Source organism: Bidens hawaiensis, unplaced genomic scaffold, assembly GCF_021521415.1.
Source record: "Bidens hawaiensis isolate Kalapana, Puna unplaced genomic scaffold, B.hawaiensis_p1.1 tig00046752_1, whole genome shotgun sequence".
NCBI classification, from domain to species: domain Eukaryota; kingdom Viridiplantae; phylum Streptophyta; class Magnoliopsida; order Asterales; family Asteraceae; genus Bidens; species Bidens hawaiensis.
This window is the reverse complement of record NW_027498344.1, coordinates 56,508-84,119: the sequence shown is the minus strand read 5'-3', so window position 1 is coordinate 84,119 and position 27,612 is coordinate 56,508. Positions and strand designations below refer to the sequence as shown.

General features: G+C 40.0%; 1 pseudogene across 1 annotated transcript; it reads left to right on the top strand.

The window, feature by feature from the left end:
• Nucleotides 1-11,691: 11,691 nt before the first annotated feature.
• On the top strand, nt 11,692-20,139 carry LOC143596602 (glucose-6-phosphate isomerase 1, chloroplastic-like; annotated as a pseudogene). The gene is made up of 14 exons (XR_013146739.1): nt 11,692-12,398; nt 15,052-15,174; nt 15,346-15,444; nt 15,718-15,801; nt 16,184-16,327; nt 16,419-16,484; nt 16,580-16,648; nt 16,754-16,861; nt 18,026-18,078; nt 18,153-18,293; nt 18,371-18,527; nt 19,469-19,547; nt 19,629-19,695; nt 19,773-20,139. The product of XR_013146739.1 is annotated as a glucose-6-phosphate isomerase 1, chloroplastic-like (transcript).
• The last annotated feature ends 7,473 nt before the right edge of the window (nt 20,140-27,612 follow it).

The following is a 27,612-nucleotide window of genomic DNA, read 5'->3' as shown; positions in this document are numbered from 1 at the left end:
GATTGTAATAATTTCTCTTGTTAGCGAGCAAATTTCAACAGAATTCATATTACAGAGGATTCGAGCATGATTGGCTGCTAACCAGTCCATTCATAATATAACATCGAATCCAACCAGATTCATTGGGAGTAAATTTGCTTTAAACTGTTGGCATAGTAAGTTTATATTTTCTTCTTGAAGTACTTCATGAATATGAATGGAATTTCCATCTGCCGTCTCTACCGTGCAGACTTGATGGAGTTTGGTTAATGGTTGATTTAAAGCTTGGCAAAACTTCGTGTTTAGAAAATTGTGGCGGGCTACGTGTCCTCTGCGTAACCTCCACGTCGCGGTACGCGATGGGTAATCTGAACCCGTCGCGTATCGCGATGGAAGGATATTTATTTATTTATTTATTTTTCTTAATTCCCAAACAATCAAAGCGCCACATTGCGCCCATCACACTTCGCCTGTGCCCGTGCGCGTGCGCGTTCGGGTGCTTCGCACCCTTCGCTAGGACCACTGGGTGTGATATGTCTTATAAGAACATTAACATAGAAATTTTCTTTCTTATAAAGAGCTCACCAGTTTTATAATCTAGCGATGTGAGACAAGATATTTACACTCCTATTTATACTAAGGTGGAAGCCTCTCCTTTCCTTTCCTCCACCAATGTAGGATGGAATTTTCCTTCTTCCATTTCCTTACTTCTTCCTTTTATTTAATTTTTGGTTTGTTATAAGACCCACCCCCACGCTTAATTTAGTGCACTATTTTGTTCATTATTATTTCACGTTGTTAATTGTTTTGTGCAAATCCTCGTTTACTCGTTGTTGGTTTAGGCCGTGGTTGCTATTAGTGGGGCTACAGGTGGTAAAGTCTGAATCTTTTATATATTTTAAAGCAAACGATGGATGACACGGAAGTTAGTTTTTGGTTGGAAATTACTTTATCTCATAGTTTTAGTCTAAATCATTATTTGAATTCGGGTTAACTTGTAATTGGCAATTCGAGTAGTGGTCAAAGGATAACGTTCTTGATCACTAGAGGTGCAACTCCCAACTGGCCATATAGTGATGATATTGTAACTCCACTATTTGTTGCTTTTTCTTTTCGTGACCATAGTTCCTGATCCAGTGTTGCTCATAACATATGGTATCATAGCTAAAGATAATTTTTCATACAAAAGAAAAGCCCTACAAAAAACATGGCAACCGACCAAAGATACTTGGAGCAATAAATCATGATGTCGCGGGAAAAAGTTCCAGAACTATCCAAGATGGTTGAACAACAATGGCACTAACGCCTTGTTCTTGAGTTTTTTAACCAAGGAAAGAAAAGAAAAGGAGAGGGAAGGATAATAAAGGGAAAGGAAGAGAATGAATTTTTTTTTAATTAGGTGTGTTCTTGAGTTGGAAGGAAATTAGAGGAAAGGAAATGATAACATTTTTATCCTTAGTAATCAGCCCAAAAGTGGGAGGATAATTTATTGGAAAAATACATTAATTTAATCCCTCATAACTTCTCCTACCCCTTTCCTTTCCATCCTAAACAAAACTCAAGCACACCCATTTTTTAACTATCCTTAGTTTTCCTTTCCTTTCCCTCATTTAAAAAAACTCAAGAACAGGGCGTAAGAGCATTCATTCTCGTCGTTGCTACCATCTAAAAGAGGAAAAAATTGATGACAATTTCAATTTGGAAGACTATAAAACCTGTGGTCATCACTCTAGTACGTAATCATCACAAAGAAAACAAGGTCGACATCCATGAATATGATGATCAGCTTGATCCTGACGAGTTTGTGTAGTGTCTTCGCACCGTGGAGCATGTATTTGATTACAAGCAAACCCTTGAGGACATAAATGCTAAGATTATTTCACTAAAGTTACGGAAGTATGATTCGTATTCTCTTAGGTGATAGGCTAGTATATGGGTGGTTAAGCCGGAACAACAAAGGAAAGACAAGGTTAGAAGTTAGCATAAAATGAAGAACCTCTTTTAAGTGAAATTTAAAAAAGTTTCTCTAAACTTTACTTTGTTAAACAAGGGTCAAGAACAATTGAAGAACACTCTATGGGGTTTGAATACCTCCTCATGCAATGTGGATTAAATGAAGATGATTCACAAACCCTAGTTCACTTTATAGGGGTTCTCGAACTAATGATTGCACATTGGTTGAGCTTCACCTGCATTCCTCTCTAACTTAATTCACTTTGTTGGCCCATGAAGAAACGTGGATCGGCTCACTGGTAGACGATCAACTTTCCTCGGGTATGAGTATGCTATTTCACCGATGGTTCTTCGGAGTATGAGTTCTTCCACCTACAAAACGAGCAGCACCGTGAACTTACCCCTCAGAAAGGGACAGAGGGGTCCTCTTTCGGGTAACCCTCCGGTGTGAGAATAAGAGATTGTAGGAGAAGATAATTATAATCTGAGAGTGAGTAAGGAATTGGAATGTATTTTCTTGCTTACCTCCCCTTGTGGAGGTGGTGTGGTATTTATAGTGTTAGGGTTTCCAATGATTGGGCTCAGATCCCATTAGGGCCTTTTTGGCCTCCTCCTATTGCTTTGCGCCACGTGTCCTTAGGACACCTGGTGCTTTTTCATTGATTATTCTCTAACCCAGGCATTTTACCTGACCCATGTGCAATCACGTGGTAGCACATGGGTTTTGCTGAGTTGTCCACCTTTCATTGGCAGCTGTCAACATCAGCATATTCTTATTCCCTAAAGGATACCTTCTGGAAGGTTGTCTGACGAGCACAATCAAGGTTGTCCTTATCCTGATTTGGATAAGGACGAGGTTGATTATGTGCACGTGTGATATGCGCCTATCCTGAGGATGCGCGAAGTCTTCTCTTTATTCTCACGCGCAGATGTTTCATGCGCAGATGTGATATGCGCAAGCATATGTAATATGCGCCACGCGCAGATGTGATATGCGTGAGCATATATGATGCGTGAGCATGCGATATGCGCCACGCGCAGATGCGCCATGCGCAGATGTGATATGCGTGAGCATATATGGTGCGCGAGCATGTGATACGCGTGAGCATATGTGATGCGTGAGCATATATGATATGCGTGAGCATATGTGATGCGTGAGCATATGTGATATGCGCCGTGCGCATAGGTTTTGGCATTGTGCCTTCATGATATCTTGATTTCAAGCCTCTTGTCTATATCTTGTGGGTTGACCCGCCCCGCTCGATGTTAAGGCGGGTACATACCTCTTCAAGCCCCCCGGTCTAATGTGTGTCTTGTCTCGCGAGAGCGAGGTAAGATAAATATTAGACTTAATAGTTCTCTTTTAATAGGGTTTTGTCTTTTCCTTTTTTATTTCTCATCGTTGCGCGAAATTCTATCTTTGTGGTTGAAATGAATCGTCCATGTACGCGGTTGGTTGGTGCTGACATGCTTCAGAGATGGAGACGTGTCAGACTTTTCGTGTGCTCGAGGTGCTACAGTTGCCTTTCATGTCCCCTCACACAGTGTCAGAAACACGTGTCGCGCTCGTGTTGGCCTGCACCTGCGAGTGGGGGCGCGTGAACTCTGATCAGTACCTGTTTCGTTCCCTTTCATGTCCCCTCACACAGTCAGGAACACGTGTCGCGCTCGCGTTGGCCTGCACCTGCGAGTGGGGGCGCGTGAACTCTGATCATTACCTGTTTCTCTCTCTCCTGGGCCTATAAAAGCAAGTCTTTTGAGTTATTATTCTTCATCTTCATTGTTATTTCAGAGCTTTCCTTTCCTTCCATTTTTATTCCGATTTCCGTTCTTGAAGTAACCTCTGTTTGATTTCATAGTTGTATGTCTGATAACCCAGACACCACAATCTCCCCAAGCAAACGCCGTGTAAAATCATTAGTCATGTCCACTTTGAAGAAGACCGGCAAGGGAAAACGGGCTGCTGAGGCCTCGTCGGAGGAGGTGGGGAAGGGCAAGACAGTAAAGAGGTGGGATGAGATTCCCTGTAAATTGAGACAGTCTGATTTTGTCAGTCTCATCGCCTCTCAGGGTTTTCTCCCTGAGTATGGCTGTATGCTTCCGGCGGCCGGGCAAACGGCGGCAGATCCGCCCACCGGCTATATCTCCTTATATTGCCATTTTTTCACTCACTGCAACATTCGTCTCCCGATGACAAGGTTTATGGGTGCGCTGCTTAAATTTCATGGGATTCACATATCCCAAGTCCATCCTTTTGGACTTGTGCGCATGACTCATTTTGAGTTCATGTGCAAAGCTCAGCGCGAGGAGCCAACCCCTCGGCGCTTTCAATTTTTTTATAAGCCAAAAATCCAAGATTCTTGGTTCTCATTCGTTCCTCGCAGTCAGAAGGTCAAGTGCTGCACTGTTTCCTTCAAGAGCCTTCATGACTGGTCTGAGAAATTTTTCTATATTAAGGCTGGTGTGATTCCCATCCGCATGACCATGCGCGCGATCACTTCTGCGCCCGCGGATGTGAATGTTCTTAAGAACCCAACTGGCGCATGGGTTAATAAGTTGACTGCTGAACCATCCCCCGCCAAGAATATTTGCGAGGAGGCGCTGGTGTGGGTTGGCATGAGCAGGAGGTGGGCCGACAGCGCGACTGAGCCTGTTATCCAAGTTGATGGATTATGTGAGTTATTAGCTCATTGCATTATTTCTGCGCGAATATAATTCGTTTTGCTGATATCATTTGTCTTGTTTTATGCAGTAAGCAAGGAGTACGTCCACGCCGCCTATGATGAGCATATGGAGGGTGGCTCTGTCGCGCTGGGCGCTGGGGAAGTTGGCTTCCCCGATCGCTTCGCTGATATGTTCATCCCTGTTGATTTGGGATTTTGCTTTGACAGCGATGCGCCTGGTAGGCCTTTGTACTTATGCTTATGCCTTTAGAATACCAAATTTGGTTAACATTTCTGTTGCACGTATTGTAGATGCGCTCGAGAACTATGAGCTGGAGCTCGCGGAAGAAGAGGTGGAGGAGGAAGCTGAGGTGCCACAACTCAAGCATAAAGCTAAAGGGAAAACTGGCGCAGGGGCCAGTAAAAAACAGAAGAAAAATGATGCCCCTGTTGCTCAGGATCCTCCTACTCAGGCGAAGGGACTTAAGAAAACCAAGGGGTTTACCTCCAAGGTTTCCTTGTCTTCTTTGCCTCAAGGTGTGGGCAGTCCTCCTGTCCACACGAGGTATGGTGCCGCCACCTCCTCTCTTCGCGCGGCGGAAAAGGGAAGCGGAGCTGCGCCTGCTGTTTCCTCTTCAGCAGGTATACTTTGTTTATACTTTATGGTTTTATGAGCGTGATTCCGATAGAGTTATTAATGAATCTTTGCTCACTCAAATGTTTGTAGAGCCGGCGACCTTGGTGGATCAACCTCAGGCGCAACAAGGTACCGAGGCTGCGCCGAAGGTTGCTTTGAAGTCCCCTGTTTTGCCCTCAAAAAGGGGGAAAATGGACTTCATGGCGATGTTTAACTCGCGAACGGCGGTGCGCCAAGGTATATATTGCGCTTTTATTTTCTGACTTTTTTCTTTTTAGATCAAGTCTTGAATCATTTCTCTTTGTTGGTTTTTTCATAGGCATTATAGCTGGCACACAAGCTGCTGGCGGCACTGCTGGCGCCGGCGCCAGCGCCGTTGGTTCTGCTCCTGCTCCTGCAAGCACTGAATCTCCCCTCATTGGGATTACTTAGGAGCAGGAGGCTGTTTTACGTGCTGATCTCGCGGCGTCGAGACCTCCCTCACCTCCTCCTGCGCGCAGCCCTCCTCGCGAGACTGGTTTTGATTTTTCCAAGTCGCAGGAGAAAAGGCCTGTTACAGAGGAAGATGAGGAGGTCCATTTTGAAGACTCCGATGGCGGCCGCGCAAGACCTGTAGCGCCATGAGATTTCGTGGCGCAGTCTTCTCATGGGGCTGGCGCTGACTTTTCTGCTTGCTCCCCGCAGGTATAAGTTCGTTTTGCTCCGCTGCGCGGACTTCCATATTAGTGTTTAGATGACTAGAACGTTGCTTTGTGTTTGCAGGAAGCCGATCACATATACCGCCCGAGATGGAATATTACTGAGGATAGCTCATTTCAGTCCATGGGGGTGTGTGAAGACTTCTGGGCTCACTCCGTGCCTCCAGCTGAAAGGAGGTTTCAGGAGGAGCGCGCCCGCGTGGACTTGCTCAACGACCATCTTTTCGCTGGGTCAGCGTTCTTTGCTGCCTTCCAAGAGCTTCGCTATGATTATGTAAAGGTGCGTGATGCTCTTGCGGAGGCCAAGCAAGAGGCTAAGGTATCTGCTTGGAATCTTTCTGACGCTCGAGAGAGAGCTGAGAAACTCCAAGCAGAACTCAGCGAGAACCGAGCAAGTGCCAACGCTGCCTTCGTGAAGCGCGGGCATGAGCTGCAGGCTGCGCGGGAGAAGCTGCAGGCAGCAGAGGCGGACGCGGCCAAGTATGCGCGGCGAGCGCGCGACTTGGAGCTGGATGCAGAGGCGCGTGACCAAGCGCTTGTGCAGTCTATCACTGACAAATCTTCATTAGAGAGTGAGGTTGCACACCTGAAGAAAGAGCTTGAGGCCGCGCGGGCAGAGAAGGATGAAGCCCTAGCGACGACAGCGTCTAGCCAAGAAGCGCTCGATGCTGCGCGAGCGGAAAGGAAAGAGGCCTTGGCGGCAGCAGCGTCCGACAGAGAGGAGCTGAAACAGATCAAGGAAACTGTTGAGTTGTTAAACTCTCAGATTCCTGCTCTTGAGACGTCTGTTTCTTCCCTCGCGCAGGATCGCCAATGGCTAGTCTCACAGGGTATGACTCGTTGCGCTTATGCGATGAAATACTCAGACGAGTTTCAGACCCTTGTGATGGATTGCAACGCTGCCTCGCGCTTGGTGGGTCGAGCTGAAGGGTTTAAGGATGGCTGTGAATATAGCATGCTGAAGAAGAACCCATCCGACTACCCTTATCAGCTCGACGTTGTCTGCGCGGACATGGCCGAGGTGGGGGAGAAGTATTTGAATACTCCCATTCCCATCCTTGAGCAGGTATTTTAACCTTAATGAGTTTACCTTGACTTATTTTCCTAGTCTTTTTGTACTCACACTTTTCCTTATGCTTTGCAGATAGCCTTGCTTGCTGATCAGCCCGATCTCGGCGCTCTAAAGAAATTACTTGACGAGTGTGAAGGGGCTGGTGGCGGCGATGATGGCGCGGGCAATGCTGCCTCTGCTAGCGGCTCTGGCGTGGCCAAAGGACCCGCTCCTGACACTATTGTGATAGAAGACGACTCCATTCAAGACGAACAGCTTGACTATGGCAAGTTTGGAGATGACGAGGAGCGGGCTGCGCCAGATGCTGAGGGAGGTAATGATGAGGGCGATGAAGAGGCTGACGTCGACATAGAGACTTGAGAAGCCCTTCATGTTTTTTTTTATTTGCAGTTTGTATCTCATCATTTTGTAAATTTGTAACCTTCTATGTTTTGGAATGAAATTTTGTTTTTTCCTTATTCGCATCTTGCGCATTCCCCATTCATCTCTTTATATTGCATGTTTGCTTGTTGAATATAAGATATGCTTGCACGTTGAAATAAAAACAAGGTTGTAAGGAAATTATTTTACTTAATCCTTGTCATATTTTAAGTGATTTTGCAATATCCTGACTATGTTGACACGTGCCTTGGCGTTTCATTATTCCTCTTTTGCGCGACGTTATCGCGCATTTATTATAGGGAATTATGAGTTTTTTAGCCTTTACGTGTCAGTATGTGTTACTCTGATATCCATTACAATTCCATGCGCGACCTCGACCTGAGACCTTAACAACTATGTTTTGGCATGTGCTTTGCCTTAGTTGTGCTTAGGTATTTTTATGGTCTAGCTGCGCAGCATGTAGGATGGATCTTGTGAGTGATTTGAGCTAAGGCTCGTATTATTGGGCTAAGGCCCTGAGCTAAGGCTCATATTATTGGGCTAAGGCCCTGACGTTTAGAGTTAAAACTCGTTAACGCGTTTGAGCTTGAAGCTCGCGCATGTATGTTTTACTTCGTTTTATTTTTGTTTTGATGTCAATACAATGTTGTCATATTGCTCAAAATTAATAAAGGGAAGTGTGAAACATGTATGCAAAAGGTAATAGAACACACATTAAGAGAAGATAGCGCGTATCATTATTCATAATGGCTTAAAAAGCCTTGATTACAAACTTGACAATTTTTACATGAAACATTTTCTAAGCTGTGCTGCGTTCCATGCGCGCGGGATCTTCTTTCCATTCAAATCTTTTAAAGCGTATGCGCCTTTTCCCAATTCTTTCGAGACTTGATAAGGTCCCTCCCAATTGGGGGACATCTTTCCCGGGGGTATCGCGCGGCTAGCTTCATTGTTTCGAAGGACAAAATCATTCTTCTTGAAGTGGCATTCTTTCACGCGCTGATTGTAATATTTTTCTAGTTTTTTCTTGTATTTGGCTTCACTGATGATAGCCGCTTCTCTGCGCCCTTCAAGTAAGTTGAGATCCAACCTTCTTTCGCGCTCGTTATCAATCTTACTCATCATTAGCACTCTATGGGATGGGCATCCAATTTCTGCTGGAATCATGGCCTCCGTTCCATAGGTTAGGCTGAACGGGGATTCGCCATTGCTGGTTTTGCTTAATGTCCTGTGCGCCCACAGGACATTAGGTAGCTCCTCGACCCATGAATGTGATTCTCCCTCCAACCTTTTCTTCAGCCCATTTAGCAAGCTTTGGTTCGCGCGCTCCACTTGGCCATTCCCCTGAGGGTGGTATACTGAAGTGAAGATTTGGTTGATGCGCAATTCCTTGAGCCAGCTGGATATCTTCCTGTCGGTGAATTGCTTGCCATTGTCGCTCACAATTTCCATGGGCAGGCCAAAACGGCATATGATGTGGCTCCAAATAAATTGCTTCATCGCCTCGGCTGTGATTTTTGCTAGTGGCTTGGCTTCAACCCATTTTGTGAAATAGTCTACTGCTACTACCAAAAATTTTACTCGCCCTTGCGCTTGCGGTAGGGGACCCACAATATCGATTGCCCATTTGTGGAAAGGCCATGCGGAGGTCACCGGAATCAAGTTGTTCTTTGGCCGCATGGTGTTTGGCGCATAACTCTGACACGCTTTGCATTTTTGGATCTCTTTTAACGCGTCCAAGTACATGCCTGGCCAATAGTAACCTGCGCTCATTGCCTTGGCAACCACCATGCGCGGGCCAGCATGTATTCCACAGATTCCTTCGTGTATCTCTCTGATCACATAGCTCGCTTCCTCAGCATCTAGGCATTTCATGAGCGGTCCAAGATAAGAGCGTCGATATAACGTACCATCAAGCAGTTCATAGTTCTGCGACTTGTGTCTTATCTTCCTCGCCTGTGCGCGATCGTCCGGTACCTTTCCCTCCTTCAAGAATTCCATTATTGGAGTTATCCATGATGAAGGGGTTGTATGAATTACAAGGACAGACTTCGCTCCCACCGACGGGTTGCTCATTACTTCTACCCTGACATCTTTGCCAAAGTGATCGAAGCTGGTTGATGCCATCTTACTCAGCGCGTCAGCAGACTTGTTTTCACTGCGCGGTATATGTATGATTCTGAAGAAGTCAAATTGCTCGATGAGCTTTTTCGCCTGCTCTAGATACAGAGGCATGGTGTTCTCCTTGGCATCATAAAGGCCATTGACCTGTGCTGCTACCAAGTATGAATCAACATGGGCCTCTAGCTTTTTAACTCCGAACTTGTGCGCGATGCGCAGACCAGCCAGCAGGGCTTCATACTCAGCTTCATTGTTGGTGCTCTTGAAATCCAACCTGATTGCGTAAGTATACTCATGACTTTCTGGATCCACCAGCTTGAGGCCTGCGCCGGACCCTTCATTGTTTGAAGCTCCATCAGTGAATAATCTCCAACTGGCCATATAGTGATGATATTGTAACTCCACTATTTGTTGCTTTTTCTTTTCGTGACCATAGTTCCTGATCCAGTGTTGCTCATAACATATGGTATCATAGCTAAAGATAATTTTTCATACAAAAGAAAAGCCCTACAAAAAACATGGCAACCGACCAAAGATACTTGGAGCAATAAATCATGATGTCGCGGGAAAAAGTTCCAGAACTATCCAAGATGGTTGAACAACAATGGCACTAACGCCTTGTTCTTGAGTTTTTAACCAAGGAAAGAAAAGAAAAGGAGAGGGAAGGATAATAAAGGGAAGGGAAGAGAATGAATTTTTTTTTAATTAGGTGTGTTCTTGAGTTGGAAGGAAATTAGAGGAAAGGAAATGATAACATTTTTATCCTTAGTAATCAGCCCAAAAGTGGGAGGATAACTTATTGGAAAAATACATTAATTTAATCCCTCATAACTTCTCCTACCCCTTTCCTTTCCATCCTAAACAAAACTCAAGCACACCCATTTTTTAACTATCCTTAGTTTTCCTTTCCTTTCCCTCATTTAAAAAAACTCAAGAACAGGGCGTAAGAGCATTCATTCTCGTCGTTGCTACCATCTAAAAGAGGAAAAAATTGATGACAATTTCAATTTGGAAGACTATAAAACCTGTGGTCATCACTCTAGTACGTAATCATCACAACGAAAACAAGGTCGACATCCATGAATATGATGATCAGCTTGATCCTGACGAGTTTGTGTAGTGTCTTCGCACCGTGGAGCATGTATTTGATTACAAGCAAACCCTTGAGGACATAAATGCTAAGATTATTTCACTAAAGTTACGGAAGTATGCTTCGTATTCTCTTAGGTGATAGGCTAGTATATGGGTGGTTAAGCCGGAACAACAAAGGAAAGACAAGGTTAGAAGTTAGCATAAAATGAAGAACCTCTTTTAAGTGAAATTTAAAAAAGTTTCTCTAAACTTTACTTTGTTAAACAAGGGTCAAGAACAATTGAAGAACACTCTATGGGGTTTGAATACCTCCTCATGCAATGTGGATTAAATGAAGATGATTCACAAACCCTAGTTCACTTTATAGGGGTTCTTGAACTAATGATTGCACATTGGTTGAGCTTCACCTGCATTCCTCTCTAACTTAATTCACTTTGTTGGCCCACAAAGTAGAACTAAAACAAAAGTCAAAAAGGGATGTTTGAAGCTAACCACTTATACACCTACCCCCGAACCCTTCACTCCTAACCTACCCAAAACACCCAACCAAATTCAAAACAACCAACCCCCCCTTTTTCCTGAGCCTCGAGATGTTTTTGTTGTCAAGGACTTGGGTCACATTTTGTTACCTTGACTGAGTTTGAGGCTATTGAAAACCCATGGAACAATAACTCCAACCAGATCATCAAACTTTGTCCTGATGAGAAGAATTAAAAACAATTTTATCAAAAATCAAATAATCATTTTTAAATTGTACTTTATATCAGGTTACTTATGTATATAATTGGGTAATGAGACTTTGCTATCAGGTAAATGAGTAAGGTAATCAGACATATTACAAATCTTGTAATTGTTCGTGAAAAATTTCAAAAGTAATCCCAAAGCCGTCCCCAACTCAATAGGAAATATCTTATGAGTTCGAGTTTAATTGTTATTCCTAAAATAAATTCGAACCACAGTGGGTTCCGAAACCCATTGTGTCTGCCATTGTTCACAACGAAACTAGTCTCGTCTGCTTGAGCCGGACGACACCACAAACCCACCTTGAAAAGAGAATATCCCCCGAGTAGATCTTTTTGTTAGCAAGCAACAAAACAAACAAGACTCTCTCAAATGACACCATTACTACTATACAACCCTCCAAAAAGCTCCCCTCCTCATAAAATAAAACCCACCTCATTTCCTTTGATTTCCTTGTCATGGCACAACACCCTTTCTTCTCTCTCTAAACTCACTCACCCTCGATTCCATCGACTCCAATGGCCTCAATCTCCGGCTTATGTGCAGCAGCAGCAGCATCATCCAATCTCATCTCAAAACCCCAATTCACTCCACGATTCGACGAACCCACCAAAACCCACTTCCCATCTCCACTCACCACCAAAACCCACAAATTCTTAACCCATTCCGTGGCCCGTGATGCCCCCTCAACCCCATCAACCACCCACGCCTTTCCGGGCAATCCCGCACCCAGTAAAGGCTTAGAAACCGACCCGAAAGCGCTGTGGGAGAGGTACACTGAGTGGCTGTACCAGCATAAGGAACTGGGGCTGTATCTGGATGTCAGTCGGATCGGCTTTACCGATGACTTTGTCAAGGAGATGGAGCCCAGGTTTGCCAAGGCGTTTAAGGCCATGGAGGAGCTTGAAAAGGGGGCCATTTCGAACCCGGATGAAGGCAGGATGGTGGGACATTACTGGCTTAGGAACCCCAAGCTGGCGCCTAATTCGTTTCTGAGGCTGCAGATTGAGAATACACTTGAAGCTATTTGTGCGTTTGCGGATGAAATCGTAGGCGGTAAGGTTAGTTAGTTTATTTGTTTCCTTTATTGGTCTTTGTTTTACGTTATGATGATTAGTGTTTGGTACTTAGTGTAAATAGTTAAGATAAAGATGAATGCTTTTTGACCTTAATGATGAAATGCTTCATCCGTGGTTAAAGCATCAAGTCACTGCCAAGTAGGCACTGGGACTTTAACTAACCCACCTGTTAACTCGCGCGTTAAGGGTTTAACTAGACATTAAATCAAAGTGAAAAGATGTGATTGGTTCTTTGTTAAAAGCCTTGTTACCTGGCGCCCCTTAACGGCCCAGAGCGGTGTAGCTGGTGTTAAGGCCCGGCCACCTTAGCTTTGCCGCCCCACAACAAGTAGCCTTAGTTCTATAGATTTACAAGCAAATAATGGTGCTATATTAAATTTTGTAATTCCTTTATTTTACTTAAGCTGTTCTATTTTGACTTTAGATATCAAACAAAGTATTTTTAATTTTCTTTTGTCTCATGGATGTATTTGAGTATTAAGAAAAAGTTTTAACTATATTAAAAAGTACATATATGTTCAATGTTACATGACAAAGTTTGCATTCAATGTATTAAACAATGCATAGTAGTAATATGGGTAATAGAAGTTTGGCATTTAAAGGCAAAGTAATAGAGGTTTTGGAGAATATGAAATAGGATTAGGTATAAAATAGTTCTGATCTGTGGTGTAACTTTCTACTAATGACTATTATGGTAAAAAATGACTTATTTGAATAATCCAAATGATTTATTTATTTTGTTTTTATTTATAAAGTTTGAATAAACTAGTACCTGAGTTTTGAAGATTGTATTGTATTCATAGTTCATCCGAAAAATGGGTCAAAATTTTATGATTTTGTCTCTCTTTAAAGTTTTCAAATTAACCATTTTAGAATATTAATTAATTGAATCTTATGCTTTTGTGTTAATACGCCCTGCTTGCGGTGCGCGCATATAATGTATATATGTGTGAACCCTCGGGTGGGCAAAAGTAAAAGTGCACTAATTTTGACGTTATTTTACTAATCTCGTGAAAATAACGTTAAAAGTGGCGGAAGGTTAATCAGGCATCATGTGGTGGCGTTGATAGCCGAAAGACAAGGGCACATGCACCAATCAGCCGGTGTCCCTGATGATTGAGTGCTATGTGCCTTATGTCCAAGGCTTGATGCAAAACTACTATCGAGCCGGGGGTCTCATTGGAAGCAGCCTCTCTATCCCTATGGGATAGAGGTAAGGCTGTCTACATCTTACCCTCCTCAGACCCTACCATAGCATTGCTATTGGTGGGATATATTGAGTACGATGATGATGATGATGATGATGATGCTTTTGTGTTAAAAGCTTGACAAACTAATACTACACATGTCTTTAAAGATGCTTGATTTTACAACTGATTCTTGCACATGTGTTAGAGGTCACACCTTTTTATGTTATACAATGATCTTTTAGTTTCTCATTTGCATGCCCTTTTTGAAATGCTTCATTTTTAGTTCTATAGATTTACAAGCAAATAATGGCTCTATATTAATTTTCATACCCCCTTTATTCTATTTAAGTTGTCCTACTTTGACTTTAGATATCAAAGAAACTACTTTTAATATGGGAAATAGAAGTTTGACATTGAAAGTCAAAGTTAGTTGAGGTTTTGGAGAGTAGGAAATAGGATTAGGAGTAAAATAGTTCTGATCTGCAATGTAACTTTCTATTAATAACTGTTATGGTCAAAAGATGACTCATGTGAATAGTCAACATGGTCTTTTTTTATTCTTTTCTATAATTTCTGAATAAACGGAGCACCCGAGTTTTAACGATTATCGAAACCATAGTTCATTCGGAAAATGGGTCAAATTATTAAAGATTTTGCCTCCATTTAAAGTTTTTAAATTACTCATATTAGAATATTAATTTATTATATCTTATGCTTTTTTTAAGGTTTGTAAATGGAACAAACGAACATGAACAGAACATGTTGGTGTTCATTCGTGTAACATTAACCGAACAAGCGATCAAACACGAAAAATTAAACATATGGGGTTTTCTTGTTTGTTTTTGTTCGTCAAGAAAATGAACATGTTTCTGTTTGTTTATGCTTATTCCTTAACAGTATAAATGAATGGTTCACAAATGTAAACGAACGAAAATAGCTGAACACAGATAAACAAACATAAGTGAGCTAAAATTAATTGAAAAGTAATGTGAAGAACAATATGTTGGGCCTAAAAAGTTATTAAAATTAGACTAGGTTGTAATGGGCCAATAAATTTTAAATGAATTTGACAAATGAAAACCAATGAACATAAATGAACGTAAACGAACGGACATGAATTTAAATGAATGAATGTTCACATAAATAAATGAATGAACGAGACATGTGTTCATGTTCCTTCGTTTAACTAAATTAACAATATTTGTTGTTCCTTTATTAAATAAACGAACTCTCTGTTCAATGTACGTTCAGTTTGTTTACATGCCTACTTTTTTTTATCAAAGCTTGACAAACTAACACCACATGTCTTTAAAGATTCTTGAATTTACAGCTGAATCTTGTACAAGTGTTAAAGGTTACGCCTTTTAGTGCTATACAATCTTTTAGTTTCTCATTTGCATTCCTTTTTCACATTTTCATACAAGTTTTAAACTTGATGTTTTCAGATAAAACCGCCTTCTTTTCCAGAAGGCCGTTTCACACAAATTCTCTCAGTTGGAATTGGAGGTTCGGCTCTTGGACCACAGTTTGTTGCAGAGGCGTTAGCACCCGATAATCCTCCTCTTAAGGTAATCAAATATGCCAATTTGATGGTCCTCTAAATTTTAGGGCACTTTGTTGGATCGTTATTCATTTTCATCCTCTACATTTAGGATAACACAACTCACGCTTGCTAATGTTTTGCACAAATCTCTCTGTCTTGTTGTAGTTACATATTTTGTATGTTCATTGATTACCAGATACGATTCATTGACAATACAGACCCTGCGGGAATTGATCATCAAATTGCTCAACTTGGCCCGGAATTAGCTTCTACACTTGTTATAGTGGTTTCAAAGGTTTGTTAAGAGAACACCGATTTTGACTCATTTATGTATGAATGGGTAAAGTGGGTAAACTTAAAAAAGAGAATGGGTCAAACGGGTTGAAAGTTGTCCAAAGTCTATTTTTCTAATGCCCAAATCCTCCTAAATCATTTTTTGGTTACATATTATTAATGTAATAATATTGTTTGTTATGGGTCAACCTGATTTGTACTGTTTGACCCAGTGACCCTCTAAAATGGCTAATTTTAACCTGGAACGTATTGTTGATTCTGAAACTTGACTCAGAGTGGAGGCACTCCAGAAACCAGGAACGGTTTGTTGGAAGTACAAAAGGCGTTTCGTGAAGCGGGACTCAACTTTTCAAAACAGGTGTTTTGTCTCAGGTTTTTTTTTCTGCTTTTATATTATTTTTAGAGGGTAGATGGTCAACTAAGGTTATTTTGTGAAAGTTATTAGGCTGTATCGGTTTTGGGCAGTTTAGTAAAAGGGTCTAATAGTCTTTTTACTCAAACTTAACAGAAAAGTTAACTTTCATCCATTCACCATTTATGTTACGTTTGAGTGAACAGTAGGGACTCCGGACTACTAGTATAACTTTTAAATAAGCAGGGACTTAGCATGCAGTATGGGTAAACCACAAGGGCCATTAGTGTAATTAACACTATATATTATTAACTTGGTTTCAATGATAGCTTCATGGTTTAAAAAAAATGCTTTCTTAATATTATTACTTATGTTAATACACATGCAGGGTGTTGCAATTACACAAGAAAATTCATTATTGGACAACACCGCGAGGATCGAGGGGTGGTTAGCTAGATTTCCCATGTTTGATTGGGTCGGTGGAAGAACTTCTGAAATGTCTGCTGTCGGTTTACTGGCTGCTGCACTTCAGGTTTCATAATTATTATTCATTTTTGCCAATAAAAAAAGAGAGAGTTATGCTTAAAGACACATTCAGATAGTTTTAATAATTTGTTATTCAGGGAATTGACATTAAAGAGATGCTTACTGGTGCATCACTAATGGATGAGGCAAACCGGACTCCAGTGGTACAATAATTGTTATATTAATAATTTGCCCTTGTGTTTTTTGCATGTCAGACAAGAAATATGTTTAATCGTGCAAGATAATATTATGTTTTTAGGTCAAGAACAATCCTGCAGCATTGCTAGCGTTATGCTGGTACTGGGCTTCTGGCGGTGTAGGATCAAAGGTAATTACTGCTACAAAAAAAGCAAATCTTTTTTCCAGATTTGCGTTTGAGATTTAATTTGTTATTTTTCTTCCAAAAAATAATATTTTTTAGTTGATTTAATAGGATATGGTGGTACTTCCTTACAAGGACAGCCTTCTGTTATTTAGTAGATATTTACAGCAATTGGTCATGGAGTCCCTTGGGAAGGAATTTGACCTTGATGGCAATCGGGTATATGTTTTCTTATATGCTATATGATTAAGCTTATGCCCCCGGGTTCGTCTATTGTATGTGCATGTCCAATTATATATCTACAGAGTCTAAATATGTTAGAGAAGCATGCCTAAGGGTGTAAACAAACCGAACTGAACTGAACTGAACTGAACCCGGGCTTTTTTAAGCTCAAGCTCATTTATTATTTATTAATTAATTTATACAATCGATAGCTATTTATATGTAAATTCTATTTATAATTTTTATATAGTATTATAATCTACATTATTATTAATTAATTTAAATAGATGGTTATTGTTTTTACGCCCTGCTTGCGGTGCGCGCATATAATGTATATATGTGTTAACCCTCGGGTGGGCAAAAGTGAAGTTGCACTAATTTTGACGTTATTTTACTATTCTTGTGAAAATAACATTAAAAGTGGCGGAAGGTTAATCAGGCATCATGTGGTGGGGTTGATAGCCGAAAGACAAGGGTACATGCACTAATCGGTCATTGTCCCGATGGTTGATGTTATGTGTCTTATGTCCAAGGCTTGATGCAAAACTACTATCGAGCCGGGGGTCTCACCGGAAGCAGCCTCTCTATCCCTATGGGGTAGTGGTAAGGCTGTCTACATCTTACCCTCCTCAGACCCTACCATAGCTTTGCTATTGGTGGGATATACTGAGTACGATGATGATGATGATGATGATGATGAGATGGTTATTGTTTTTATGTTGATATAAATTATAATTTATGTGTAGACCGTAATATACATATTAGTTAGGTATTTTTACAATAAATATATGTATAATATAAAGTATTATTAAATTTTACATTTTATATATATTAAAAATATTATAGAAATAATTGTCTCTTTTTAGGCTCGAGCTCGATAAGTGAAGTATGATCTCGGGCTCATTTATCAAACAAATTTTATTTTAGGCTCGTGCTCGAGCAAACTCGGTTGGATTCGAACTTTTAGCAAGCCGATCTTGAGTAGCTTGGCTTGTGTACACCCCTAAGAATACCTAAGTGTAACCTCAAAACAATTTTCATACTCATAAGAACTCTAATCAAAATGATACCAAAAAAACGGAAATAATAATAGCTAATTTGCAGAAAGTTTGACGTTTATCTTACATTTTAAATAGGGTGTTTATCTTACATTTTAAATAGGTAAATCAAGGGCTTACCGTCTATGGAAACAAAGGGAGCACGGATAAGCACGCGTAAGTTTCAAGAACGTGGGTCCCGCCATTAACACAGCTGATGTTTGACCAAGTGAAAATTGTTTTTGCTGCAGTTACATTCAACAGCTAAGAGAGGGTGTACCCAATTTCTTTGCTACATTCATTGAAGTTTTACGTGACCGACCCCCAGGTCACGATTGGGAGCTTGAACCCGGGGTCACATGTGGTGACTACTTTTATTTGGAATGTTACAGGTATCTGATTTACTCGTTTGATATAAGAATCTTTTTTTGTAGTTTTGAGGTTCTTTATAGACTCTACTGGTTTGCAGGGAACACGGTCAGCTCTATATGCAAATGGGAGGGAATCTGTTACGGTGACGGTTCAAGAAGTTAACCCTCGTTCGGTTGGGGCTCTAATTGCTCTATATGAACGAGCAGTTGGTATTTATGCATCACTTATTAACGTGAACGCTTACCATCAACCGGGTATCTATTCTTTCCTTTTTCTACTTACTATTTTGAAGAAAGTTCACTAATAAGAGTGTTTGTGTGCGTACTTAGAAAGTGATTATGTGAAATTGAATTATTGGTGTGCATGGGTCGGTTTCTGGCTCAAATGATTCAAAACCGAAAATTCGGTTTTTGGGTTTTTGAAACCCGTTCGGCTTTTGTTTTTGGTTTTTACAATGGGTTTGGTTTTATGTTTAGGCTTGAAAATTTTGGGCCGGAAAAGATGTTAAAAAATAATGAATTTGGGCCTGAAACTTATATATTTTTTTTAATTAATGATTAGTAGATTTTCACTTAAATTTTGCTTTTTTTGGTTTTACCATTTGGCTTGAAAATTTTGGGCTGAAATGAATGTCCAAAATTAATGAATTTGGGCCTGAAATTAAAAATTTTTATGTTAAATTAGTTGGATGTTAAAATCTTGGGCTACACCATTTTATTAATTTCTTATACATTACTTCAAATTGTTGTTTTTTTTGGTTTTTGATTGATAGCAAAACCGAACCGAGAAATTGGTTTTAGAAACATGAAACTAAAGCGTCAGTTTTATATTCAAGCCGGTTACGGTTTGGTTAATTTTGTTTCATGCACTTCTAATTAGATCTAAAAGAGCTCGTGAGTTGTAATTATTTTAGAAATTAATAGAAAATCTGAAAGAGGTATTATGATATGTGAATAAAAAGCTTTGACTTATGTTAATAAAATGAGGGTAGTTAGGTAATATAGTTTGAGTATTGGATGATCAATTAAATTTGCTGCAGTTTGCAAACCTACACACTCTACCAACCTTTTAGGTAACAAACGCTAGTATAAGTTAAAAATAACTTGTGTCAAGTATGAAAAGAAAACCATGATATTTGTAAATTTAATAAATGCAAGTCAAATGGGTCACAAATGCTTTTTATAAATTACATCAGGAGTTGAAGCCGGGAAGAAAGCTGCAGGAGAAGTCTTGGCTCTACAAAAGAGGGTACTTGCTGTTCTCAACGAGGCCAGGTATGTTAAATGCCCTTCAATAATTTAATAATGACACAAACAACTAACGGCATTGCCTTTATTATTATTATTATTTGCCAGTTGTAAGGACCCTGTAGAACCATTATCAATCGAGGAAGTAGCTGATCGATGTCACGCCCCTGAAGATGTATGTATTTTCTTTTTTATAACAGAAAATATATTTATCTATAATAGTTTGGGCAAAGTTAACGTATTGTTTGGCAGATTGAAATGATCTACAAGATAATTGCACACATGGCTGCTAATGATCGAGCTATCATTGCTGAAGGGGATTGTGGTTCGCCTAGAAGTGTCAAAGTTTTCCTCGGGGAGTGTAATGTTGATGCTCTGTACAATTAAGCGCGCTGTTTGCTCAAAATTATAATGTGATATTGGATTCTTTTTTTTTTATAATTTCAAGACGGGTGTTTTTGGGACATAAAATTTGTGAATGGTTTTGTTTTGGATACCTTTAAACACAATCAATGAATGATTTAGACATGTGTTTGATTGTGTTATGTGCTTCTTGCCTGTTGTAGCAGATTTTCAATCAGTTTGGATTTCGAGATTGGGTGAATTCAAAGTTTTATTATCGGCCTCGTATTCTTCGTTGCTTTCGTTTTCTTTCTTTCTTTCTGATTTCAAGGTGAGTTTACATAAGAGCGACCTATTTGGAGTTGGTGTAGACCCACATCATATCGACTCCAGACCATGGCAAACCTCCTCTACTACCAAAAAGGTTCGTTTACCTTGGCTCACGATTAGAGCAAATATGAACTTAATTAGAAACTGAAACCCGGTTTTGGATTGTTTTAAGTCAACATCCTCTGCTACTCATTATATCGTTATCGGGTAGTATCACTATCTATTATTCCACCCTCACTTTTCAAATCTCCATTACATGTCACTCGGGAACACAAAATAAAATCACATATTTTCCTTCTCCTACCTTTCTTTCCTGTCATAATTCCCTTTCCTTCCCCTCTCCTCATTAAATGAGACTCGGGAACACAGCGTAATTCATAGCCTGATTATTCTTTCTCATCAATCCCCTATAAATATGCATTTACAATATCCTATTTTGGGAAAGGGATATTAAAAGGAGAGCTAATATCAACATCTTCACATTGTCTTTTCTTTTCTCTCTAGACATCACCATCAAACCCCTAAAACACACACTTTTCCAGGGGCGGATTCAGAGTTCAGTCAGGGGGAGCGTTTGCACCCACTCAAGTCCATAGCTTATTTTATAAATTTATAATATATATTGGTCTAAAGACTCAAATGACCCATCCAAAAAAAGTTTAGTGACCCATCCAAAAACAATTTAGTGACCCATCCAAAAGGTTTTTTGAATGCTTTTGTAATTTGTAGTGTTGAAAAAGAAACACTTTTAAGTGTTACGAATGAAGTTGTAATTGGTCGTCTTCAAAAGATGAAATCACGTAGAGGTCAATTGTAATATGTATTTTGTTTATCACTAATGATATTTCATCATTATCGCACTCAGTATATCCCACCAATAGCAAAGCTATGGTAGGGTAAGAGGAGGGTAAGATGTAGACAGCCTTATCTCTACCCTTTAGGAATAGAGAGGCTGATTCCGGTGAGACCCCCGACTCGATAGTAGTTTTGCTTCAAGCCTTGGACATAAGGCACATAACACTCAACCATCGGGACACCGCCGATTGGTGTATGTACCCTTGTCTTTCGGCTACCAACGCCACCACATGATGCCTGATTAACTTTCCGCTACTTTTAACGTCATTTTCACGAGATTAGTAAAATAACGTCAAAAATAATGAAATTTCACATTTGCTCACCCGAGGGTTTACACATATGTACATTATATGTGTGTACTGCAAGCATGACAATCTTTAATGAAATTTATTGTTTACATTTCTATACGTAGTTTGTTTAATGTAAATTTTTTACTCGACAAACCGAAAATTTTGGTTTGACTTGTTTTAGTTTGAATAGGCGAGTTCTATGTTGAACCTTTTTTGCACTCACTGGCTAAAGTTTCTGGATCCGCCACTGCATTTTCCAAAGATCTTTACACTCTTCAAACCCTAAAAACACACACTTTTCCAAAGATCTTTACACTCGATCAAGAAACACCTCCACGTCTCCTCCGTCGCCGCCGTCCATGCCGCGCCTCCTTCGTCGTCGTCGCCACTTCTGGACATCATCTTCAAACCCCTAAAAACACATGCCCTCTGTCGCCGCCACGTCGTGAATCCACTTGTGCTAGTTCTACTTTTAAACAGTTAGACAATCAAACCGTTCATGTAATCATATACTCCTATCTCTAGCTATTAAGCTATCTTACTTATGCATTCTTACATTACACATGAAATTAATCATGTACTTTACCTTTACCCAACTTGCTTGAGTGACACATTGCTTTCTTGAAATGACATCTTCTTTCTTTTCTTACTTAAGTCCCATTCTCTGTTCGAGTCTAAGCATGTAGGATGCTTATTTCTCCCGAATTTATGCTTTGATACCAACTTGTAAGGCCCCGGTCCCAGCGCCCTACTTTGGTGTTGGATTTACTTATAAACACAGTTCCAAATATCAGAGTTACTTAAAACTTTTCACGGAATATAATAAGTCAACGATATATTACATAGCATTTTAAATATTGTCTTAACATCATTCAAATTTGTCTTTTAACATATAACATAATCAATATGACACCATAACATTCTTCTCAAGATGCCAGTATCTTCAGTCCAATGCCATGTGTCCTTATTCAAGCGAGCTGCCTCAACCTATTCACCTGCGTGCATACTAAAAGTCAGCCACGCTGAGTGAGTTCTAGTTAGTCAGGCAACATACATTTATACCCTTACTTTCATATACGCATCCGAAGACACATATTAGATACTTACCTATTACCTTTCTTTCGTACATTCATACATTCATCCATGCATTCATACATACAGTCATACCTACATTCTCTCATACCATCACACTTTCATACTTTCATACTGCATGCATGCTATCTTTACCATCTCAGATATTAGTATGGCCTGGTCTCATTCTTTTCTATCTCAGAAATTATTAGGGTATGGTCTCTTCTATCACAGATATGATTAGGGTATGGTCATTTCTATCTCAGATATTATTAGGGTCTGGTCCCTTCTTTCCATACAACCATACATACGTTTCTTTACATACACATTTCATTATATACTTTCATACATACTTTTAACCTCATACATATATCATTCATACACATTCACATATCATACACTTACCACTTAAGTTAAGTGTATTAACTATTTACGTTGAGTATGCACACAGCTCCGAAAACATAACAAGAAAATGGGGCTAGAAACTCACCTGGGTCCTGTTCTTCTCTGAGTTAATGGTAACACCCTTCCTTAGCTGTGTACGACTAACTGTGTAATAAGTTTAAGTGTTAATTAACTAACTCTAACTTTATCATACTTCTGTGTTAGTGAAATCCATAGCTACAGGGGTCCGGGGGCAGCGCCCCTGGCAGCGGGGTTTAGGGGCAGCATGTAACATCGTGAAAATTTCGAATTTAAAATACCAACTTACAAAAGTTAAAGGACCAAAAATGAAATATTCTAATTCCCTTTCCCGTCGCGATACACGACGAAGCAGAAGACAAGCCCATTGTGTATCGCGATAGGCATGATTATGAACCCAAGAAAAATGGTACATAGCGACACGCGATCACTGATGAACCAACGTCATCGCATATGCGATGACGTGGTCTGACAGGAGTGACACGTGTGGCCACGTGTCACACGGTGGCATAATGTGTCGCCACGTCCGCCACGTGGCGCCACATGGCAGGTCTATTGGTGACGACGCAAGCCTACGTCGCGATACGCGACGGGGGCTGACCAATGGCTATCGCGTATCGCGATGACTCTGCTGGTTTTGTCTATAAATAGCGGCTAAGGGCATCTCATTTCTCTCATCCCATAATCAGCTCTCATCCCATAAGCCTACGTCGCGATACGCGACGGGGGCTGACCAATGCTGGTTTTGTAAATCAAACTTTACATTAACAATTTAAGCCATGATCATTAACAATCCATATTACTAGTCAAAACCTAACAATATTCATCAAACCTAGGTAGAACAAACAGGATTAGCTACTCATTAAGTTTGGACAACCATTAACATTCAAGTAAATCATCATAAACATCAACATAAACATAATCAAACTCATTCAAAATCCAAGAATAACTAAATCAAAGTCAAACAATCAATTACTTGCAAAACAATCCAAAGAAAAAGATCAATTCAACTAGTTAGGGTTCTTGAACAAAAAGTAAAGTTTATGAGAGTTTTACTTAGAGTATATGGCTGATATAAATGATGAAAACGAGTATAGCTGCTGTCCCAAGTCACCCAAGCCTTCTTTTCTCCTTCCCTAGCCGCCACCTAGCCACCACAAAATTTTCTTTCTTTTTCCTCTTGCTGCCGATCGGACTAGGTACTAGGAGTTAGGGTTCTTTGATTTCGGTTTTTGTGGCTGGATTGTGGCAGAAAATTAAGTTAATTAACTTAATATAATATCATGTAAGGCTTCTAACTTGTGGGCTTGGGTCGGGCCTTGAGTTGTAGTTTTAAAACTTGACCAAAAAGGCCCCTAGAGTGTTCCAACTTAACTCTTTTTTCACCATCTTTCATAAACCTACAATTACCATTTAAACTTTGTAAATTATTGCACTTAACCCCCAATACTTTCATAAAATAAACAATTAAGCATAAAAACATGAAAAAATCATAAGTAAAGTAAGTGTGTTTTACAACACATCAGGAGGCGAGTGTGGTGTGTTGAAGAGTTGTTTGTGTTTAAATGTAACTTTGGTGTTATGTGTAATATGTATGAATAAGGATAGGTGCATATATATATAGATGTTGTAAATATATATATATATATATATATCATTTTATGATATATATATATATATTTATGAAATAAATAAAATTCGTGTTTTAAGAAAAAGAAATTTGCTAAACTTCAGTTAAAAAGAAAACGTTGAAAAAGAAAAGAAAAATGTCGCAACAAAGTAACAATGTTAAAGCTTCTCAAAAAGAAGCCGATAAAAGAAAATAAAAAGGGAAAGATCACGAGAGAGAAAACATGAAGAGAAAATTCCCGACAAATACATGAGTCATATTCAGCAAATGATAAAAGAAGCTGTAAGAAATGAATCTATGGCTAGAACACAATCTAGGAAGTCTCAATCCGTTGAATCTTCCCGTAAATATGTTAAATCTTGTCCTAAACCATCTCACGTAGAAGAAAGTGTTCAAGAGTAAAATGCCGATGCTGAAGTTAACCAAAAATTTAAGAAAATGAAAATCGATAGTTGCTCGTTAAAAGACTTCAAGTATTTCAGACCCAAAGAATTTTATGGTGAGAAGGGCACCATTGCAACTGTTAGATGGCTCGAGGAAATGGTGTCAATCGTGATTATAAGCAAGTGTTTGAAACAAGAAAAGATTTAGTATTCTGCCCAAATGTTCAAGGGCGAAGTCTTAGAATGGTGGATCACGCTGATATTGAGTACGGGACGACAAGTGATGTACAATATTTCATGGGAAGAGTTCAAGGAGTTGATAATGGCGAAATTCCGACCTATGCATGAAATCGACCAGATCCAAACCAAATTTCTCAATCATAAGGTCATAGGAACTAACCTCCGTGTCTATAATACCAAGTTTCACGAATATTGTCGCCTCATTCCCCCGCTGGTTAACCTTGAGTCCAACAAAGTCACTCAATACATATGGGGACTACCGCGGGAAATCCGCGATATGGTACAATCTCACCTCTCGCAAACCGACTCCGTAATGGAATTAGCAGGTTATCTCATGAGCGACCTTGTCCGCAATAAGTAGGAAGACAAGAATGTCGTATCAACCAATGACCAAAGAAGGACCGGAGGAAGCACCTGATTTAAGGGCAAAGGCGTACACCAAAATCGAACTGGATTCAATTCAAATTCTCCATACTGCAAGACGTGCAAAAAGCACCACAGGGGGCAATGCTGTTATGCTCCGTCTTCTACCGCAACTGTCTGTGAATCATGTCATAGACCCGTCCACGCAACGGCCGATTGCTGGAAAAAGAAGATGACTTGCTACAACTGCAAGGAAACGGGGCATCTGAGCTTTGAGTGCCCCAAGAACAAACCCGCGACTGGTGGTGCGGTTGGAAGTGGCCAAGACAAGAAAAATAATACAAGAGCCTTCGTTCTTGACACCAAAAAGGCGGCCGGAATGCCGGAAACTATCACCGGTACGTTCCTGGTCAACGACACCTATGCTAGAGTTTTGTTTGATTCAAGGCCAATTTAAGTTTTATAGATTATAACTTTTGTAGTCTATTAAACGAACCTTTAACAAAATTAATTAAAACTCTATGCGTTGAGACCATTAGTGGCGAAATAGTCAAAATCTCCGAATGTCACACCCCGACTTAGGGCCTAGGCGTGTGACCACAAGTTGGTACCTGTTTTGTAAATATATCAGAGTTTATGGATTAATTTTAGCGGAAGACTTTAGGTTTAATATAATATTAATTTACATTGAAAATTTACTCGGGAATTAAATACCCGAGTGTTGGTTTACAAAAGATATGTTTTCATATTACAAGGATTATATATCAAAAACGGAGTCATCTGGTACGCACTTCTATCTTCATTATGACTCCAATCCTTGTTAATGCTACTTATGCTTAATTACCTACAATGGGTTGAAAAAAAACGTCAGCTATATGCTGGTGAACACGTATGACTCAATAAAACATTTTGAATGACATTACAATACAAATGTAGTTTTCTCTACAAGCTCAGCAGAAGCATTTCTACTTTTGGTCTATGTACCACTGCCCTACACACACAATTGTTTCCGAGCCACGTAGCCCTTACCGGGAGACTAGTTATGACCATTAGCCCATGGCCACGTAGCCTTAGAATGATTTAGGCTGAACGGTTATGTTTGGATCCAGACACATGTGTATTCGGTCTGAGTTGACTTTATTTTCTACTTTGTATTATAAAGTTTTAGAGATTTCTCGATCTCATGTAGACAATTGATTGACTCGTTAAGACAAACACCCGTTCGTCTCATTGAGTATAAATATGTTTTGACTGATAAAAGGTTAACGTATTCACCTGTACCGTCGGTGTTGGAAAACCTTGACTGTTTGATTGATTGACTGTGAATGATATTAACCTATACATAAATAGGTTTGTATAGCATGCTTGCTAAGCTTAACCTTGAAATCGTGACTGTTTCTTGATTAAGCTATGATTGCTAAGCTTAACCTTGAAATCGTTTATCTTTGATTGTGATTGAAAATTCTTGGTTTTATGTGACGTTTGATAGAGCATGCTTTGGCCTAATAGGTTTTAACACGTTGGTAAGTTTCTCCATTTAAGTAAACGGGTCTCTCGGTTGATTGAGATTTGTACGAATTACTTTTCCTTAAGCAAGAAACTTACTACTAGTGATATCCCCCTTCCAGTTGCTACATGCCCGTCAAAATATATCTTTCGTTTAACATTACTTCATCATGAAGTAACGTTTATGAAAACATGATTGTGAATGAATGTTTGTAAAATACGATCAAGGTTAAAGGCCATAGCCTCGATTGATAGTCTAAGCTTTGATTCAAATAACTTAAACATAACTCCTACCTTAGTTTGGATGCTTATATTGATAACAAGATAAGGCAGGACTTGATCTACTCGCTTATGTGATTGCTAGCTTGATTATAACTTCGTTTCTTGCACGAACTTCGAGAAAACAGCACGTCGGCTTGCTACGGCAACGGGGCACGCTTTCCAATGCTATGTGTGTGTAAAGAGAAGTGTGTTTGGGATGAATGGGGTTAATGCCCGTCACCCCCCATTTTAAAGCAATTTTAGGACCCCATCGCGGTACGCGACCGGTTCCTTTGGGACCCGTCGCGTACCGCGGCGCCGCAATATTGCGCCCCTTATGCGGTTGTGACACGTGGCCTGTCATATTACGCCACGTGTCGACACGGTGTTCAACACGT